This window comes from Cyprinus carpio, chromosome B16 (genome assembly GCF_018340385.1).
Source record: "Cyprinus carpio isolate SPL01 chromosome B16, ASM1834038v1, whole genome shotgun sequence".
Classification (NCBI taxonomy): domain Eukaryota; kingdom Metazoa; phylum Chordata; class Actinopteri; order Cypriniformes; family Cyprinidae; genus Cyprinus; species Cyprinus carpio.
In genome coordinates, this window is record NC_056612.1 from 28399788 (window position 1) to 28420962 (window position 21175).

At 33.5% G+C, this 21175-nt stretch overlaps 1 pseudogene; it reads left to right on the top strand.

Moving 5' to 3' along the window:
- The first annotated feature begins 754 nt into the window (after window positions 1-754).
- The window catches only part of LOC109110551, a 40654-nt pseudogene continuing 20233 nt past the window's right edge, over window positions 755-21175 (top strand).

The following is a 21175-nucleotide window of genomic DNA, read 5'->3' on the forward strand; positions in this document are numbered from 1 at the left end:
TAAAAAAATAATCCAAATCCAAATTTAATTAGTTTTGTTTTGCTCATTCAGTTTCATTTATTTATTCATTCATTCATTCGTTTTATTTTTTTTGTAATCTATATTCATTTATTTGCTCATTCATTATTTATTTTTGATTTCATTCATGCATTTTCACTTTATTCTATTGTTTTTATTTTTCTGTTCATTCTATTTTTTATTTTGTTTATGCATTCATTTATTCACTCATATTTCATTCTAGTGTTTTTATTTATTTATTAATTTATTCATTCAATCATTTAGTTTTAATCAATTTTATTACACTTCATTTATTTTCATCTATGTGGTATTATTTAACTGATTTTTTTTTTCTCCAAACAAATAAAAAACACTTACACCAAACTTTACAATTGTATTGCAATTCATGCATCATTCACTTGATATATATATTCAACATTTTATTTTATAGTATGCTCTTTTTAGATTTATGGAGTCCTAAAACTCTAAACTCTCAACTCAACTCTAAAATATTAACAAAATGAAAGGAGTTTTGAACCTGGCTTTATCCAATGTTCATATTTCAGTTCAGGAAATGTTAAAAAAATTAATGCATATTTCTAGTGCATCACCTCATTTGCATACTGAAACATAACATTTCAGAAAACTTAATGTTACTTAATGTACTGCGATGCATCAGCTGATGAAGTATGCTGTTATCTGGAAGTAGTGTGCTGCCTGTGTTAGTTCTCTAACACGTCCTGTAGGGGGCAGCAGTGGCGCTGCAGGGGGCCGGACTCTGCTGAACTGAAGCTGCGCGTTTCTCCTGCACTTCACTTCGCTTCACATGTTGATCTGCAGCAGACCATCATCTCTGAGCTCCGGCCACAGACGCTTTTCTTCGCTCTTCTGTATTATAGACTCACAGTGATCGTGACTCTCGGGTGTCGCTCGTGTGTTTCCTTTTTCATTCCTCTGAATATATGTGGATATAATGTTCAACTTGGATCGAGAGATGCACAAGTTCTCTTAACCACAGCAGTGATATAATGGGGAAACTTCACTCAAAACATGGTGAGTTACACATAATCGCTAAATATGTGTGTTTATTGCTGATTATTGAGTTAAAGGAACTTTTCAGTCTCATAGGATGATTTTAGTCTGTTCTACAATTTAAATATAGCTTTTAACTTTTTGTATTGCTTTTTTAAATTAGGCTACTTTTATTAAGTGTTGAGTACTTGCATATTATTATTTGTTAGCCTTTTAATATTATTATTAATTTTCTATGTTTTTAAATGGAATCGAATGCATCTCTGACAGTCAGACCAGCAGAATGAAAATTCTGAGATTAGAAATGTCATTAGATTAAGATTCTTGCATCAGGGAAGTAGCTTCGTTTTTCTCTAAATACTTAAAAATGGCATTTCCAGCATAAACGATATTAAAATTCCTCCGTAGGTCTTATCAGATCTTTAGGACAACATCGATTAAACACAGTCATAATAATCGGAAAACCATCCATTTATATATCATGTGGACACATATTTTGCCAATCCTATCTATGCATGCTCTTGAAATGTACATGCATAACTATGTTATGAATAATACTCAGATTTTTGTCTTTGTCATCGGGATGCAGCTTGCAAGCGTCGGGAAAATCCTGAGGGTGAGTTTAACATTCGACACAGTTTTGAGTCTATTTTTGTTATGCATTAACTATTTATGGCTTGGATGTTGCAGAACATTTCCTAATACTCTTCAAATCCACTTTCAGGGGATAGTTTTGTTGTGAACGGCATTATTTCTAGAAGAGGAGTCGAAGAAGGCGAAAGATATGACACCAGTCTGAAAGATTATAAGGTAAGAAATGCTTGTTTTTGTGCATTTTTTGTGGTTATCCATCGGAAGGTGAGGTAAGGCTGCTCTGTGCCTGCTCAAAATTAAGTGTAAAGGTGCAATGCTGCATTAAAAGGCAAACTAAAAGATGCCTGCTCTGAGTATCAAAGTATAGAGTTGCAATTGCTGTGTAAATGCATTTATGCCTCCTCTGAGCAGCATTAAACCATGTGTAAAAATGCCTAAATACCACTTCAGATGTACTTCTGTGCCGCCTTTGCAGATTAAATGTAGCAATACATCAGCATCTGTCTTCTAAAGCAGAATTCTAACTGAAATCGAACGCAATATCTGACCGTTCTACATCCAAAAAACACTACTCTTGGAAAACACAACTAATTTCAATCCATTTATCCCAAGGCTGTAGCATATGCATTCGAAAATATAGTGAACCAATATCGATTTTTAAATTCCAAGAATAGCAATCCATGCTGTTTTCAGTTGATGCATGAACAAAAAGCTTTGCTACTTTTGATATGAAACAAAGTCCCAGCTTTCAAATTCTGTCTATTTTATCATGCAATTCAAACAATAAATATGGTTTGGCATGAGAGATTGCTGTAGCGTCGCGTGAACTGATCATCTCTTGCTCTTTACTACTAGTTACAGCACAAAATAAACATGAATGAACATCAGAAGGTGTTAAAAGAAACAGAAAAACTCTAATGAATCACTTAAACAGTGTTTTAAATGCAGAAAGGCATCAATAAAACAGCTTGTAAACAATGTCATGTAAGAAATGCCATTCAGTGACCATAAACACAATAGTTAGCTAGAAAAATGAATTCTAGATGGAAGCATTTGGCTTAATATATGTGTTCAACTTAACATGTTCTTCAATATCTAATGCATGTTTGAATAAATCCATCATGAACACAGGTTATAACATCCACTGTTGGAGTAGAAAAATAATTATATCATTACAAAGTTATTATAGTAAATTATAATATATTTATATGTAATAAATATATAAATATATATATATATATATATATATATATATATATATATATATATATATATATATATATATATATATATATAAAGATTTTATAAATTACCATATTTTTTATATAAAATTTTCCTAACATGCATTTAAATAATTTATAAATAAAAATAAATACTACAAAAATAATACATATTTATTTATTATAAAAATATGTTATAAATTATAATACATAATATTTCATATAAAAACAGCCTTCAGTTTTATTACATTTTTTAATGTTTGTTTACAAATCACTTTAATTAAGTAACGTATCTGTATGTAGGGTTTATTGTGTAGTTAGTTGAGAGAGATATTTGGTCCTTGACATGCACTGTACTTGATTGCCTGTATATCCAAATGAAATTTAATAGAATCACAAGCTTGTGAATCAAACGCATGAAATGTGCCTCAAGTTTGCTTGGTGCTAAGACATAGGATACAAATACACAGCACAAAATAACGTAAAATAGAAAACTATTTTGATCTGTTTTGTATGGTTGCAGTACATTATGGGATTGCTTTTTCCTTAAAGGATGCATGCAATGCCGCCTTAAAATCTGGCCCCAAAATGTTATCTTTGAGACTAGATTTGCTATGCTTTTATAAAAGTAACCCATGAAATGCGTCTCAGAATGCACTATTCAGCGGTATCTTGGTGGAATCGCTCAAGAGCCCAGACGGGAGCTGCACCACAGAAGGAACAACTTGCGGTGAGCCCCGCTGCCAAAGACCACATTCCCACTACCGAGAAATCATCATTACAGCGGCTGAAACAAACAGACGGGAGTGTGCTCTCACAGGGCCGTGCAGCGACACGTCCAGCTCCTCGCGAGGTGGAGAGCTGCTGTTGTTTTTGTCGTGTTTGGCAGCGAGACAGCGCCGCGGTGGTTGTTCCCCGGTGGGGTTGATGGGTTTTGACGGGCCGTTCCCTGCAGGACTGTGACATCATCGGCTGGCGTTGAAGGTTTTTGTGATTGACAGCTGCATTAACTAACAGCTGAGAGTCGCGGTCAGTGACATGCATAACATCTGCGTGAACAGCGTTCGGATTATACAGTGATTTATAGGAGTGTCAGATGTCCAGATTGAGTTTTGTCTCATTCTCCGACCACACAATGCTGCTCTTTTCTGGCGTTTTTCATAACCTGAGACAGTTTGACAGCCCTAACCACAGTGATTTACAGCAAAGAACAACATGCCCCATGGCATACGTGTGCCGGTAATTCTGTTCACACCGTACATTTGAATATTGAATATTTTAATGCACTTTTTACTGCACTTGTTCAGACAGAGATTTATTAGTGCCTCTCGTTTAAACTTCAGTAATAAAAACACTGTTAGAGCTTTTTTGAATCATTTCCGTTGGAGGGTTCAGAATGTCTCACTCAAAGAATCAATTCAAAAGTCAATCTAAAAAACTAAAATCTCTGATTTGATTCATTAAAATTAAAGACATTCACAAGAATGAATCAAACCAACTCTATCAAGTTTGTTCAAATCATTTTGAATTGATTCTTTAAAATAGACAGTTTGAACCCATCCACACAAATGATTCGAATCGGTTTGATTCATTCCTGTGTATTGCTGACCATTTTAATGAATCAATTCAGAGATTTTTTTTAGACTGACTTTTGAATTGATTGTTTAACAAGTTTGTTCAAATCATTTGTGTGAATGGGTTCAAACTGTCAAGGACTTTATTCATTGAATTGGACCGGAATTCACAGGAATCAACCAAATTGACTCACTTTAACAAGTTAGTTTGATTCATTTGTGTGGATGGGTTCAAACTGCCCATTTCAAAGAATCAATTCGAAATACGATCACAGAAATCTCAGAATTGATTCATTGAAATGGACGAACACACTCAAGTTGTTTGTTTGATTCAATTGTGTCTATAGGTTCAAGCTGTCAAGAATCAATTCAAAACTCAGTCTCCGAAGTCTCCGAATCAATTAATTGAAGTAGGCTGAATTCACAAGAATAAACAAAATCTCAAAAGATCTCTGAACTGATTCATTAAAATGGGATCAAAAATCTCAAAAGAATCTGATTGAAATGATTCATTAAATTGGTCAGATTCAATTGTTACAATTCAAAAGTCAATCATCAAAAAAACTCTTAAAATGGTCAGAATGGAATCAAACCGATTCGAATCATTTGTGTGGCTGGGTTCAAACTGTCTGTTTTAAAGAATCAATTCAAAATTCAATCTTGGAAATCTCAGAATTGATTCATTGAAATGAACAGAAATTCACAGGAATGAATCAAACAAGTTTGTTTCAATGATTTCTGTGGATTGACTCAAACTGTCCGTTTTAAAGATTCAATTACTATGGAGAGAAATGCACAGGAATGGAAAAAACCGACTCTAAGTGAGTTTGAATCATTTCTATAGATGGGTTCAAAATATTAGTTTCAAAGAATCAATTCAAAATTCCCCGAACTGATTCTTTGAAATGAACAGAAGTTCGCAGGAATGAATCAAACTCTAACAAGTCTGTTTGATTCATTTCTGTGGATGGTTTCAAACTGTCCCTTTTCAATGAATCAGTTCAATAACTCAATCTCAGAAGTCTTCACTGAAGCTGATGTGGGTCGTTATGTAAGTCTCAGCTTTGGTTTTGCGTCATTTCAATTAGTCTCACGCTGAAGGACGTCATAACCTGCTCTGTTAGAAGCCTTATAAAAATCCCTCCCCTCACGAATGGGAAAGTTATTTGAGAAAATCTGGCGCGGGACGCGTCATGTGTCATTAATGGGCAGGTCCAGGGTTTGACGACTTCAAAGTTTTGGCTCTGATTTGTGTTTTGTCAGTCGTCAAGTACCTGAAAGACTCTTTGAAACTGTGAGCAAGAGAGCGAGAGACTTTTGATTCGTGATAAGACGCGTTTAGGTTGTTTATTTAGGGTGGATGAAGTGAAAGAGCCACTTTCAGACTAGAGCTTTTGATGTGAGTCCATCTGAGGTCAGCGTTTGGTTGACGTCAAACTCTGGTTTGGACCAAACAATCGAACCACGAGTCACTGGATTGAACTAGTTTGGTTGTAGTTTAGATCACAACCAGCATTTTCTTGTGATGCCGTATATCGCTTTTGGAATTGCATTGCAAATTAATCTGCAATGTGTCATATTGTGAATATTTATGTCAAATGCATGTGCACTACTAGGTGCATTAATGCGACAAGGCGGTTATGTTTGAAACAGAATGATTTGTAACATTTTGTAATGATTTGAATGCACTTTTAACTTGCATTTGTTCAAAAAGAGATGTTATAATAGTGTCTCGTTTAAACATTTGCATAGCAAACACACTGTTAGAGATTGTTTGATTTATGGTTCAGTTGGTTCGTTTCATTGAATCAATTCAAAGTTCAGCCTCAGAAGTCTCTGAATTGATTCTTTGAAATGGACAGAAGTGAATCAAATCGATTCTTGATGTGAAAGGGTTTCTTGTGATGCCATATCGCCTTTTGATTTTCATTGCAAATGAATCTGCAGTTTCTCATACTGTGTGTATTTATGTCTAAGCAAACAAAACAAATGCATGTGTGCATCTGAATCAAACTTGTGAATCATGCTGCTGTCTAATCTGCTCTTTGTGATTTTTGAAAACGTAGTAATCACAGGTTTGTTCTGCCATGTTTATTCTGCAGTAAACCGAATCCTTGTTAACAATGTGTTGATGAATGAACGAATGATGCATTTAGAAAGAGAGAGAGAGAACAAACACTGGTGCATAAGTCACACTCTAAACAAAACGTTTGCACATTCTAAACACTAAATGTGTATTTGAGTTCCCTCTTTCCACAAATCATTTAATTTGAATGCTATTGAGAACAGAACAGGGATTAAAAATATAAGGCTTAAATAGACACAGTTCATTCAATCATGCATTCACTATAAACAATATTTATTAAAAATGAATATTCGTTTATTATAGCAAACAATATTTAGTATATGTGACCCTGGACCACAAAACCAGTCTTAAGTGTAACTGAATGCAATGATCCATTGATGTATGGTTTGTTAGGAGGACAATATTTTTCTGAGATACAACTATTTGAAAATCTGGAATCTGAGGGAGCAAAAAAATCTAAATATTGAGAAATTCATCTTTAAAGTTGTTCAAATGAATTCTTATCAATGCATATTACTAATTAAAAAAAAATAAGTTTTGATATATTTACGGTAGCAAAAATTACAAAATATCTTCATGGAACATGATCTTTACTTAATATCCTAATGATTTTTGGCATAAAAGAAAAATTTATAATTTTGACCCATACAATGTATTGTTGGTTATTGCAACAAATATACCCCAGAGACTTAACACTGCTTCTGTGCTGCAGGGACACAAATGTGTTGTTTCGTGTGTTTGACATTTAATTGCATTATATAAGTCACTTTGAAAAATAAGATACAGCACGTTTCAGATGATTAAATGATGATGAAATCTTATTTTTTATTTTTACCATTAACTCTGAGTCCACCGGGCTCTCGAAATTGTTCCTACCTCACCTCACTTTTACAAAACAGATTATGTCAAAGCAGCTTTGCAGCAATAAACAGGAAAATAACATAGGATTTATAGGATTTTTCAGATTTGAATAGATCTGAAGCTCTATTGGCAATTGGTCACATTCTTTGTCATTTTAGCAGGATTTTAACAGATCTGAATATATATTAACATCAATTATCAGGGATTTGAATATAACATAAGAACAAATGTGAGGATTTATCGGAAAAAATCATGCAATCTAATGACGTTCTCTAATGCACTTTCTCCAGCCTCTCTTTGCAACATCTGGGGTTTGCTCATGCAAACAGTCTCTTTCTAGTGTCTTTGTGCACGTTTTGTTCTCCAGCTTTACTTTTACTAACATTATGATGTGACTTAATATGCAGATGTTAGTAAGTGATTCTGTAAAATTAAAGTAATAGCTCACCTAAAAATGAAAATTTGGTGAACATTTGCTCTGAGAGTCTAAACAGCTGATAAAAACATCACAATAATCCACAAGTAATCCACAGCACTCCAGTCCATCAGTGAACATCTTGAGGAGACAAAGGCTGAAACAAATCCAGCATTAAGATGATTTTAACTCAAATACATAGAGTCCATAATCCATAATAACACTTCCTCCAGTGAAAAAGTGTTTCTGGTCTGAAACAGGAGAGAAATCTGCACAGATCAAGCAGCGTTTAAACAGCTCTTAACAAATATGTGTCTGGATTTTGATGTGAGAGACAACAGGAGATGCACTTTTTCACTAGAGGAAGTGTTATTATGGATTATAGACTCTATATAACTTGTGTAAAACGTCTTAATGCTGGATGTGTTTCAGCTTTTGTCTTCTCCAGATGTTAACTGATGGACTGGAGTGCTGTGGATTACTTGTGGATTACTTGTGATGTTTTTATCAGCTGTTTGGACTCTCATTCTGACGGCACCCATTCACATCCATTACTGATGGAGACACTGATGCAATGCTTCAAATCTGATGAAGAAACAAACTCATCTAATCTTGGATGGCCTGAGGGTGAGCACATTTTCAACTATTCCTTAAATCTCGCATCGTCATGTATACAGTGTGTGTTTAAATGCTTTGAAGGGTGATTTTCTTATTGCAGTTTTCTGTTCCTGGCAGCTGTAGTTCAAAAAAGACGATTCAGTGAGATGGAGAATAGTAGACATTTATCCAGACGCACAGTGTTTGTTTAGTGAATTTGTCGTATCGCTTTTTTAGATTTTCATTGCAAATTAATCTCTTCTCATATCGTGTGTATTCATGTCTAAGCAAACAAAACAAATGCGTGTGTGCGTCTGAAGCATTAGGCTTGTGAATCATGCTGCTGTCTAATCTGCTCTTTGTGAAAACCTAGTAATCACAGGTTTGTTGTTCTGCAGTAAACAGAATCCTTGTTATCAATGTGTTGCAGGGATGAAGAGTTATCGTTGTGGGTGTTTGAATAAATATAGAATAAACAACACTATCAGCTGCGCCATCATGATCGAATGTTCATTGCATACATTTATTTAAAAAACTTTGTTAAAAACCAACGATGGAAGAGCTGGAATGAGGTGGAATTCGCACTAAACCCAGAACATTCCTTGAAGTTAATGGAAAAGAGGGAATGTGTCCAGTAATTGTGTCTGGCCGCCTTTTAACACAGATTAGAAAAGGGCCAGATCCGGCGTTGGTCGCCCCCCCCCCCCCCCCTCCACCCCAATCCCATTGAAACGGAAGCAAAGGTACCCCAGCCCCCTGCCTGGCCGAGACCGAAACACACCCATTGTCAGGGAAGCGGAGGTAATGGGATTCTTTAGCTGCCTGGCCGCGACTTCAAAGCGCGGAGCTGGGAGTTATTAAAGCTCTCTGATAGCACTGGAGCCACGGGTTCATGCGCCGCGGATCTGGAGGACACAGACAGACGGGTGAGTATCCCGAGGGTTTTCCTGGTGTGGAGCTCCTGAGTATTAACTCTGAAAGCCATTTGTGTTCAGTGAGCAATAATGAGCTCATTAGCTGCTTGAAGGAAGATCATGTCGTTCCAAACCTGAACGACTTAGTTATGCATCTTTATCAGGGTTATTATAGTTAACTAAAACTAAAACCATATATATATATATATATATATGTATGTATGTATATATCAGGTTATATAGAGTTCAGATGCAAAAGCCTCTAAGTGCTTTACACAAAGTTTCTTTTAAAATTGGAGCATTTTTATCAGGTTCCTATATTTATGTCAGTTCATCAAGCCTGCATTTATTTGATCATAGAAAAAAAATGTACCTATACATCGCCATTAGAGTTTTTAAAACATTATACTGAACCATAAATTTATAGGAGCCTGATAAAGGATAATTGTATGATCTTGATGAAAATTTCAGATTCATTACAAAGTTGGAAACAGTTCTGCTGCTTATATGTTTTCAGTAACATGTGATGTATATATATGAATATAAAGTATAAATAAAGAAATAAGCTATGTCCTAAATGAAAATAAATAAAAATATTAAAAAAAATAAAAATTACCTAAGAAAGTATAATAAAATGAAATAATAAAAAAAAAACATAATATTATAAAAAATAAAATTAAAAATAAATAAAAATAAAAAAAATATAAAAAATTAAATGTATTAGAGTAAACCTATTCATCAAATAATTAACATGTGTTTCCAACACTATATATAGAATATATATATTTAAAAATGATTTGTGAAATTTCAATCAGTTCATGATGCCAAAATTCAGCTTTGCATCACAGGAATTTCTCAAATGTTCATTTAATTTAAGTATTAATTACTGTTTTTTATTACTAATTCAAAATCACCAATTCTCATTTTAGTTTAAGTACAACAAATTAATATAACTTTAATATCAAAAACTAAAAATAATACTACAATAATAATAACAAAAAAAAACTTATTGGTTACACTTTAAGTTTTATAGCCTAAAACGCCATAAATAATTGAACCTAAAACATAAAAGCCATTTTAAAAAACCAATTATTGTAATTTAGTACTAAAAAAACACTAAATAAAACTGAAAAAAATATGTAAGTTTCATTATTTAGCTAGATGCCAAGAAAAGTATATTTAAAAATTACTATGAATTATAACCAATTAGTAATATCACAACAATAAAATTTTTATCTCAGTTAATTGAAAAATAATGAACATTTAACTAAACGAAAAGAATAATGAATAAAACATGTCAAAAAAATAAAGATTATTATGCAGCATTAATAGTATGTTCATAGTACTTTAAGTTTAATAAAAACTAGAAGAGCGTAAAACCATTTAAAAAAACCAATTATTGAAAGAAAAAAAACACATCAAAATTCTAGATGCCAGAAAAAATATTACAGAAATAACCAATAAAAAACAATAAATAAAAAAAACAAAAAAAAAAAAAAAAAAAAAACCAATTAAGCCGCAAAAAATAAAAAAAAAAAAAAAAAATCAAAACTGAAGCATGTAAAATGCATTCAAAAAAATACAAAAAACATTTTAAAAGATATCTAATAATAATAATAATAATAATGCGCCTTCTGAAGTCATATGATAGCTTTGTATGAAGAAATCTATTTTATTTGAGAGCTTTTTGTCAGAATTTGTGCCTGTTCCTCACATAAAGATATTATTTAACTTCAGAAGACTAAAATAGAATGCTCAGTGCATATGAATCGGCTCCTTTTTGTCCTTTTTAGAGTCACTGTTGTGTGGAAAATGACTAAAAAATGACATCTTTCATGTTGCATATGGGCTTGGAACGACAAGACACATTTTCATTTTTCTTGAACTCTTCCCGAAAGTTTTGCACGTCAGATTAAAGCACGTTGAGTGAAAGGAGCGAAACAGCAGGAGCTGCAGATGTGGGGTAATTCTGGACTTGGACACAGAGGTGACTGTTGGCTGATCAAAGACGTTCCCTGAAAAAACACAGCCTTTGTTTTTGTTCCTGAAGGAGACAGCGATAGAAAAAAAAAGATCTCTCTTTTTTAGAGAGACGAGATTTACACATAACATCACATGTTTTTCTCTCACACCTATAAACACTTGGCACGGGGCTAGAGAGAGATCTTCAGAGGTGAGATCAAAATGACCAGTCGAAATGAGCAGCCAAAATAGCTCAGAATGTTGTTGGAAAGCCGGACAAGAGGCTTCTCTGTGAAAAACCAGCACGGAAAGCGCTGAGGTGGAGACTCTCCTGCCCTCCAAAGACCGGCCGTTATTAAAGAGCTTCAACACTGGAAACATCAACAGTCTGCTGCACACTGCGCGCTTCTTCAGCCCAATAATGACACACGCGCTCGGTTCAACCTTTCTACGCCCCTTTCGTCTTAAATGTTCCCAGGCGCGAAGCCACTGATGCCAGTGAAGTAGGAACAATCTGATAGAAATGGAGCATTACAGAGTCCGAATGAGTTTGAAATTGGCTACAACGCAGGAAGTTGAACTGGAATTTGAATTGAATTTCCACTACCTGCCAAAGAAATTCCACAGAAGAGTTTTTAAGTAATTTAGAGTATTCTGGTAAAAGATAATGATTAATGCAATAATTAATTTATAATAACAAATAATTCATAATTAAAGATGCAATTTTATTTATATGAAATTATGAACAGTAAATGATAATATAAATTATATTTTATATAATTTATAAACGAGGCTATTTATTGTATAAATAATTATATAAATGTCAATTATTAAAGTAACAATTATATATAATTATATAATACAATAATGAAGTCATTTATAATGAATTTATATAATAATTCATAAGTAAAGATGCATTTTTAAAAGAAATTATGTACTGTAAATCATGGTTTTAATTATAAATTAAATATATAAATGATGACATTTGTAAATAATCAATGTTAACAATTATATATAAAATATATATAATTTAATGAATTTATAATAATTAAAGATTTAGATGAAATTGTATATAAATGAAAATATGTGCACAATGGCTTCAAAATTCAAGATTAAGTAAGGAATGAAAGTAATTTATATTGAACAAAATGTTAAAGTCTCTTTGCGTGATTTTAAACATTATATTATCATAATTTAAAAAAAAATAAAAAATATAAATAATGCAATTTTTATGATGATGATATGAAACTATAAATAATGAAATTATAATTTATAATTAAAAATGACACGATTTTATAATGAAATGATGATATGAAAAAAATGAAAATCTTTATGAAATATCATGAAATTGTGATATATATATATAAACTATCAGTATATATATAATTTACATAATTTAATATAAATAGACAAATAACATTATAAAAATAAATATATACATAAACTTACCAATATATATAAAATTTACATATCTTTACATCGAGCTTTAATTGAGACTTATATCTCATATGTTGTGTGCTTTACATCGAGCTTTAATTGAGACTGAATTGAAGTATGCAAAGTAGCTGTAATTGTATCTCTTCAAGGTCTTAAAGTTGTTTGCTTTGTCCGTTTTTAACCGTGGCCAAGCTAAACTCTTAAAATATAATGATTATTTCCCAAAACATGGGGAGGGTGACATGATCCCTCAGATATAACAGGCCCTGATGGATGATGTCAGTCTTGATCATCCCAGTGGCAAAACCTGTAAATATGATGAATATGCTGATGTTTCTTCAAAGTGGACTGGTTCTGTAATCTCATGTTTACTTTGAGAAATCAGATTTTCTCACCTCAGCAGAGCTGTGTGTTTTCTTGTTTTAGTTGGGCTGGTTCGCTCTCTGGCATCTCCTCCTCACATGTTCGCTTTGAGTCAGCGGTATTTGCTTTGGCAGCGTGTGGTGAATATCTGGCCTGTTTAAGAGCGTCACATTCAATGACATCTTTCCCCCTCTGCTTTTCTCTTCCACTTCTCTGGAGAAACTCCATTGTCTTGATAGTGCTGAACTGCACTATTGGCTCGACGTCGCGCCTTCATTTAATAGCCGACGTTCTCCTGATAGAAACTGCTGTGGTGGTTTCGAGGAAAACTAAGACCGTATTCTGGGTTTTGAGGTGACTTGGGTTTGTCTTTTGACGTTGGCGAGCAGTGAGCCTTCATCTCTGAATGAAAAGCATGTGGCGGCCGTCCAGAACAGCGGGCTCTTTCAGCACGGCCCCTGCAGACATCTGTTCCTGGTTTGTACAGCAGAAATCCTCGAGCTCGCCGTGGGGCGATCGGGGGCCGATAAGGGCCTGTTTTTCTGAAGGCTTTGAGGTGGTGGGGTGCGATGAAGGGTGTTGTTTTGGGGGAACAGCGAGTGTTCATTAGGTTTTGTTCTCTTTTCCTTTATTCCAGATTGGTGATCTTAAACAAATGCATAGTAATATCCTAGCAGCACACTGGTGAGTTTATCGTGAGCCCATAGTGTTAACTTGCAGACTGCATTCAATCTTAGGTGTGCTGTCTTTTTTTATGAAAGCTTTTTTATCTCATGTATTACATGTTTTTATCTCACAATTCTGACTTCTTTCCTTGCAATTCTAAGTTTAGGTTTCCCAATTGTGGGAAAAAATGTCAGAATTCTGAGATGATTACACAGTATGGCGAGATATAGTCAGATTTGCAAGATACAAACTCACAATTGGGAGATATAAACTTATAAATTCTGAGAAAAAGAATTTATATACCAAGTCAGAATTATGAGACATGAACTCAGAAATGCAAGATAAACTCAAAAATGAGAGATATAAAGTCAGAATTACTAAAAACACAAAATCAAAATAAATAAATACAAAATCATAATATATAAAGTCAGAATAACAAAAAAAACACAAATAAAGTCAGAATTATGAGACATGAACTCAGAAATGCAAGATAAACTCAGAATTGAGAGATATAAAGTCAGAAGTATGAGATATAAACTCAGAATTGCAAGATAAACTCAGAATTATGAAATTAGAGAGATAAAAGTCAGAAGTATGAGATATAAACTCAGAATCGCAAGATAAACTCAAAAATGAGATATAAAGTCAGAATTATGAGATATAAACTCAGAATTGCAAGATAAACTCAAATAATGAGATATAAAGTCAGAATTATGAGATATAAACTCAGAAATGCAAGTTAAACTCAGAATTATGAGATATAAAGTCAGAATTGAGAGATATCAATCAGAATTGCGAAAATGAGATATAAAGTCAGAATTATGAAATATAAATTCAGATTTGCGAGATATAAAGTCAGAATTATGAGATATAAAGTCATAAATGCAAGATAAACAGAATCGAGATATATAAAGTCAGAATTATGAGATATAAACTCAGATATTGTAAGATAAATTCAGAAGTGAGAGATGTAAAGTCAGAGTTATGAGATGTAAAGTCATAATTATGAGATATAAAGTCATAATTGAGAGATATAAAGTCAGAGTTATGAGATATAAAGTGAGAATTATGAGATATAAACTCAGATATTGTAAGATAAACTCAGAAAATATAAATTCAAAGTCATAAGATATAAAATCAAAATTAATAAATATAAAATAAAAATTGCAAGATAAACGGAAAAAAAAAATATAAAGCCATAAAGTCAGAATTGTAAGATATAAAGTCAGAATTATGAGATATAAACTCAGAATTGCAAGATAAACAGAATCAAGAGCTATAAAGTCAGAATTGTGAGATATAAACTCAGATATTGTAAGATCAACTCAGAAAAGACAGATTTAAAATAAGAAAAATCATAATTAAAGATAAAAAATGAGAGATATAAAGTCATAATTGAGAGATATAAAGTCAGAATTATGAGATATAAAGTCATAATTGCAAGATAAACGGAATCGAGAGCTATAAAGTCAGAATTGTGAGATATAATGTCAGAATTATGAGATATAAAGTCATAATTGCAAGATAAACAGAATCGAGAGCAATATAAAGCAAATTATGAGATATAAACTAAAGAATTATGAATATAAAGTCATAAATGCAGATAAACATTATGAGATATAAATAAAGTGAGAATTATGAGATATAAAGTCATAATTTTGAGATATAAACTCAGATATTGTAAGATAAACTCAGAAGTGAGAGATGTAAAGTCGGAGTTATGAGATGTAAAGTCATAATTATGAGATATAAAGTCATAATTGTGAGATATAAAGTCAGAGTTATACAGTTCAGAATTATGAGATATAATTGTCTCATTTGAGATATAAACTCTATTGTATATAAAGTCATAATTGAGAGAAATGTAAAATCTAAGATATGAAAAGTAAAAACAAAAATATAAAAAATAAAAAATAAAAGATAAACGGAATAAAGAGCTAATAAAGTCCGAATTGTGAGATTAAACTCAGATATGGATGAGAAAGAGAGATGTAAAGTCGGAGTTATGAGATTAATAAACAAAAAATAAAGAAAAATAAAAACAGAATGCGAGATAAACTCAGAATAGTGAGATTAACTCAGAACTGCGATAAAGTGAGAATTGTGAGTCAAAAAAGAAACAAAACAAAAAAGTTGAAATCCCCACAATATACGAACATTATCAAAAAACAAAAATTCCAGATAAGAAAAATAAAGACAGTTCAGACTTTATATCTCACAATTCTTTTGTTTTTCCCAGAATTTACGAGTTTATCTGTTCTGCTTTTATAATAAAGGAAACAGGCGGTGATGATGCCATTATAATAATATTTATTTGCACAATATTTGCGTAATGAATTGTGATCGTTCATCTTTCTTACATCTGTTTGCATAGTGAATTTGTGTCGTTGCTAAATTTGATCCACAACTGCTGCAGAATTTCAGTGCGTGAGCTTGATGACTTTGTGTTTTCAGCACATTTTTAAAGCGCTCAATGGCTTCAAAATTCAAGTTTAAGGTATGAATGAAAGTCATTTATATTGAACAAAATGTTATAGTCTCTTTACGTGATCTTAGACAATGCTAACATATGCTGGTAGCATTTATATTGTTAGAAAAACACAATTCACTATGCAAATAGACCTTAGAAAGAAGACCAGTTGTGACTCAGCTGCATGCAAATATTATGATTGCATCATCATTCTATAAAAGCATGTTGTTTGATTAATAATAAGAGAACATTATAGACATAATCTTACTTAAAAATGTGCAGTCTGCCATTGATACTCATGTTATTTATTTGTGTTTGAGCATCAGAAGTGCTACACTGACTATGAGTGAGAGCTTTTCTTTAGCTCCCCTCCTCCCCACTTCCTCCTCTCACTTTTCATGGCCCGTGTTTCATGGAAAAAGACATTTGAACACTGCAGGCAGATTGCATGTTTATTTATTTGAGGATATTTATGCTGGGAAAGGCGCTTTGAAGGTGTTTGCTTACGTTCCTCCGGTTCCTTGTCTAAGTACTCTTTCTGAGCGGGCTGAGGGTTCACGGCTTCAAAGACGCTGAGGTGCCATCAGGAGATGACTGTTTGATCTCCTCCAGGCGCCACCGATGTTGCCTTTCCCTCATTCCACGCTTCTGACGTGCAATTAGTCATAATTAGGCAATTTTAGGTGTTTAAAGTCAACAAAGTCAGAATTGACAGAATTGTACTTTTACATTCTTGGTCTTATTGCGAACTATTGATCAGGGCACATTTCATCAAAATGAAAATGAGTTCACGAATGCCATGTTTTTGAAAATGTTTTATTTGGAAATTCGTGAGATTAGTGAATTAAATCTGTGTTGTGTTTGACTTTAAAGGAATAGCACACACAAAAAGGAACATATGCTTAAAATGTACTCAATCCAAGGTGTAGATGAGTTTGTTTGTTCATCAGATTTGGAGAAATGTAGCATTGCATCAGTGTCTCATCAATGGATGCTCTGCAGTGAATGGGTGCCGTCAGAATGAGAGTCCAAACAGCTGATAAAAACATCACAATAATCCACAAGTAATCCCACAGCACTCCACGTCCATCAGTTCAACATCTGGAGATTTTTCACTGGAGGAAGTGAAACAAATCCATTATTAAGAAATTTTTATCTTGTTTAGAACTGTTTTGGCTTGTATAGATTTCTCTCCTGATTCAGACCAGAACACTTTTTCACTGGAGGAAGTGTTATTATGGATTATGGACTCAGATTTGAGTTAATAACGTCTTAATGCTGGATTTGTTTCAGCTTCTGTCTTCTCCAGATGTTAACTGATGGACTGGAGTGCTGTGGATTACTTCGCGATGTTTTTTTTTATTAGCTGTTTGGATTCATTCTGACGGCACCCATTCACTGCAGAGCATCCATCGCTGAGACACTGATGCAATGCTACTAATGAGGACCTACATCACATAAGTGCACCTCAAAAAGGACTATTTGCAATTACTGCTCCAATAATAAGCAAGCTTTAGATTATTTAAGTGCTTTGAGCTTCGCATTTCTGCTTCTAAGTCATCCAGAACGCTGGCCTGGTTGTTAGTGTGCAATTATTTTCTGTTGTAATTGATGCAGATGGAGCTTAACTCCTGCTGAACCCGGAAAGCACTTCTATAATGCCATGTTTTGAAAATCTGAGATCTGTTCAGCAAAGCATGTCGTGTAAACAAGCGCGATGTGAGACGCTGCACAGTGTTTAAAGCGCCGCCGCTGAGGTCGGTCTGCGCCGAATGAGTGAATGGAAATGGAGCGTTTGCGGTGGATGTTATGGCAGCCGTTTACTTTGCGTCGAGAAGGAAAGAAAATACCTGAGGCTGGTGACTGTTTCTGGCCGTGTCTGCGTTTGATCTCGTGCAGCTCTCGGCCAAGACAAACAGCAGGAGAGTTTTAAGGTATGTTTCCATATAAACCGCTGTTCTCCTGTAGAAAGCTTCTCTGAAATGGACGTTTTGCAGGCCTTAGCGCAGTCAAGGGAATATTTGATTTATTTTGTACTGTGCTTGTTGTTAATTGAATACCTGTGTCTTAATCAGTAGTTTCATGACGAGGCTTTTGGAAAAACGTTGCAAGCAAAGTAAAAATGTTTGTTAGGAGGAAAACAGCTTATATGTTTGTTTACTCACAGACCAGAAATCTATCATTTTCTATCATATAACTATTTTGTAGGAGGTTGTTCATAGAAACAGTGGGTTGCATATGATTCAAGCAATCATTAGTGCAGCAAATTAAATACTTGAAAGGTGTTTCATCTCATTTTCTTTTTTTATTTAGAACTTGATGAACTCGAAAGAAGAGGTTCTTCGTAATAAATGTATGAAGAGTCTGACATCAGTGCAGAAATAGCTTTACATAATGAAACACTTGGGTTCAAAATAATCAAAACAATATTATAAAGCAGTATTTCATACCATCACGCCGCCCAACCTCTAATAAAGTATATATGAAAGTGAATAATAATGTACTTTGTGGTTTTTTGCATCAGTTTTTCCGCTGTTTTGCAATTCAGATTGCCTCTCTGATTGATATTTCTGCTTGTGGTTTGTTACAGAGGATTGTAAACGTTGTTATTCCGAGCGTTTGATCACAGAAAAGCCTGTGTTTCTTTGCTCAGGTGCTGCAAACAGACCCTTGGGCTCATGAATCTGATCACTGGAACTCTAGACGCGGCGTATCAGTGTTTGCTTATGTAATAACGCCTCAGAGAGATTCCTTTTGTGAAAGCCTCAGAAACCTCATGCTTTCTCCACATTCCCCCAGACAGACACCCTAAACCCAGCTTCCTGTCTGAGCGCTGAACAAACACCGAGCCAGAAGCAAACGCCACGACTCTTGTGCATTTTCACACAATGCACCTCTTTGCAGAGTAGTGTTCATTCTGTCAGCTGTGTTTTAGTTTAGTCTTAGTCCTGTGTCTGATGTCCTTTTTAGTTTTTGTCATATTTAGTTGTGTTTAGTGAATTAGTGTTTTTAACTCACGTGACTTGTGCATTGAGGAATCTATTCAGTATATATGTGTGTTTATTTCAAAGACGGTCAAAGACGATGTCTGCATCAAAAGAAATTTACAAAAGTGATCTTATATAGAAAGCACATTAAAGTAAAACATTAAAGTAAATGTCTACTTTTAAGGTTTCAAATAAGTTTTTGGAGAATAAAATGTCAACATTTTGTTTAAATAATGTTACATAGTCATTCAGTGTAACAGAATATTTATGTAAAAATTCAAACAACATGCTTATTCATTATTGGTCATATTAAAATGTATAAAAGAATAAGGGAGCATATTAAATTGTACTTTGATTGTGTTTTTATAACTAATTAGTAATTCTTACTGAAAATGGGCGAAACCTCGGATAGTGGCAAATTAAAAAGAAATGTAAAATTATAACTAATTAGTATTTGGGGTGAAAGTAATTAGTCTTTTAATATGTCATAAATTGATTTTTGTTGTAAATATGACTGACAAGATTGTTACTCTGAATGACATTTTAGTGCGTCTCTTCTGTAAATCAGGGAAAAATGTTTGATTTAGATTTTTTGCTCGGAAAAACAAAAACAAAATTAGCAGTATTATATATTATACACTCTTATATATTATACATATAGCATTATATATTGACATATATATTTACAAATTTTTTAATGTGCATAGAGGAATTAATTTTTTTATTTATGTTTTTATTTAAATTTTTATTTTATTTTATTGAAGAAAACAAGGATATAGAGATTATTATTATTTTTTTTTTTACATTTTCCATAATAAATAAATGAATAAATCATATATATTATATCTGTCACGGGATGTGGTTGTAGCAATAGCGCACAACGAAGGAGTAAACGTAAATACTCTTTAATTTCAACTTCAAAACAAAAGGACAGAAGAATAAACAGGAGAACTAATCCACATCAACTAATTTTTCCATTTAATAAACAGAAACAGAAAAGTGTGTGTGTGTGTGTTGTTTATATAAATTATTTATATATATATATGAATAACACCTGATCTGTTGAGGCAGTCACATGACTTTTTTTGTGTGCATCAAGGTATTTATTAGATAAATATGTCTCCATTGTTGTTTATATCAGATAAAAATAAAAATAAATATCCGACTCAATTAAGCATTTGGTTTTTATGCACATCTCAATTAAGCAAAATCACAAAAATCACCTAAAAATAAGAAGATCTTAAGCAAAATCTCAAAATTCATCTAAAAAGAAGTGGATGGAAGCACAGTTATTGTTGCATTCAGAAAGTGCACTCTTTTGTGTCATTGAGGAGCAGTGCTGTGACATAAGAAGAGCAGGAGTGAATGGAAGCAGACTTTCCTCCCCGCTCTGGACCTCTAGCTCACACATGTGTAGGTATCGCTATTATTCAAGCCATAAAACTACACGGCCACATCTGAAAGTGGTTAGCTGTCGAAACACACTGGTGGCTTCAAAGCTCGGGGCTGGGGCTGCAGTCGGAGCAGAATTCCTCTCGGATTGGGAATAGCTGCGAATGGGCTTTTGTTAGTTGGACGTGCCGCTCCATCAAAAGCCACTTCCAGATGTGGCTCCGCCACAAGAATCAAATGTTTAAATCATTATCTTTCACGAGGCATTCTGGGGTTGATGCCGTCCCACGTTTGAAGAGAAGCGCTCGGGTTGGTCTTTGAAATCTAGGCAACAACAAAATGTGATTTGACTGTTTATGAAGCACAGACACAATAAATAAAGCATGGCTGTTGGTGTTCTGGAGGAATTCTGAAATAAAGGAAATATATTGTTGTATATATATATATATATATGTGGGAATATATGTGCGTGTGCACTGTATATAGCCACACTTTTTGTTCAGCTTCAATTAACATTACGATGTTAATTCATTCTTGTATACTATTGTTGTTCTGTGTGGCATTTTCTTTGCAGTCTGATGTCTGATGCTTACATTTAAAAGTGTCTT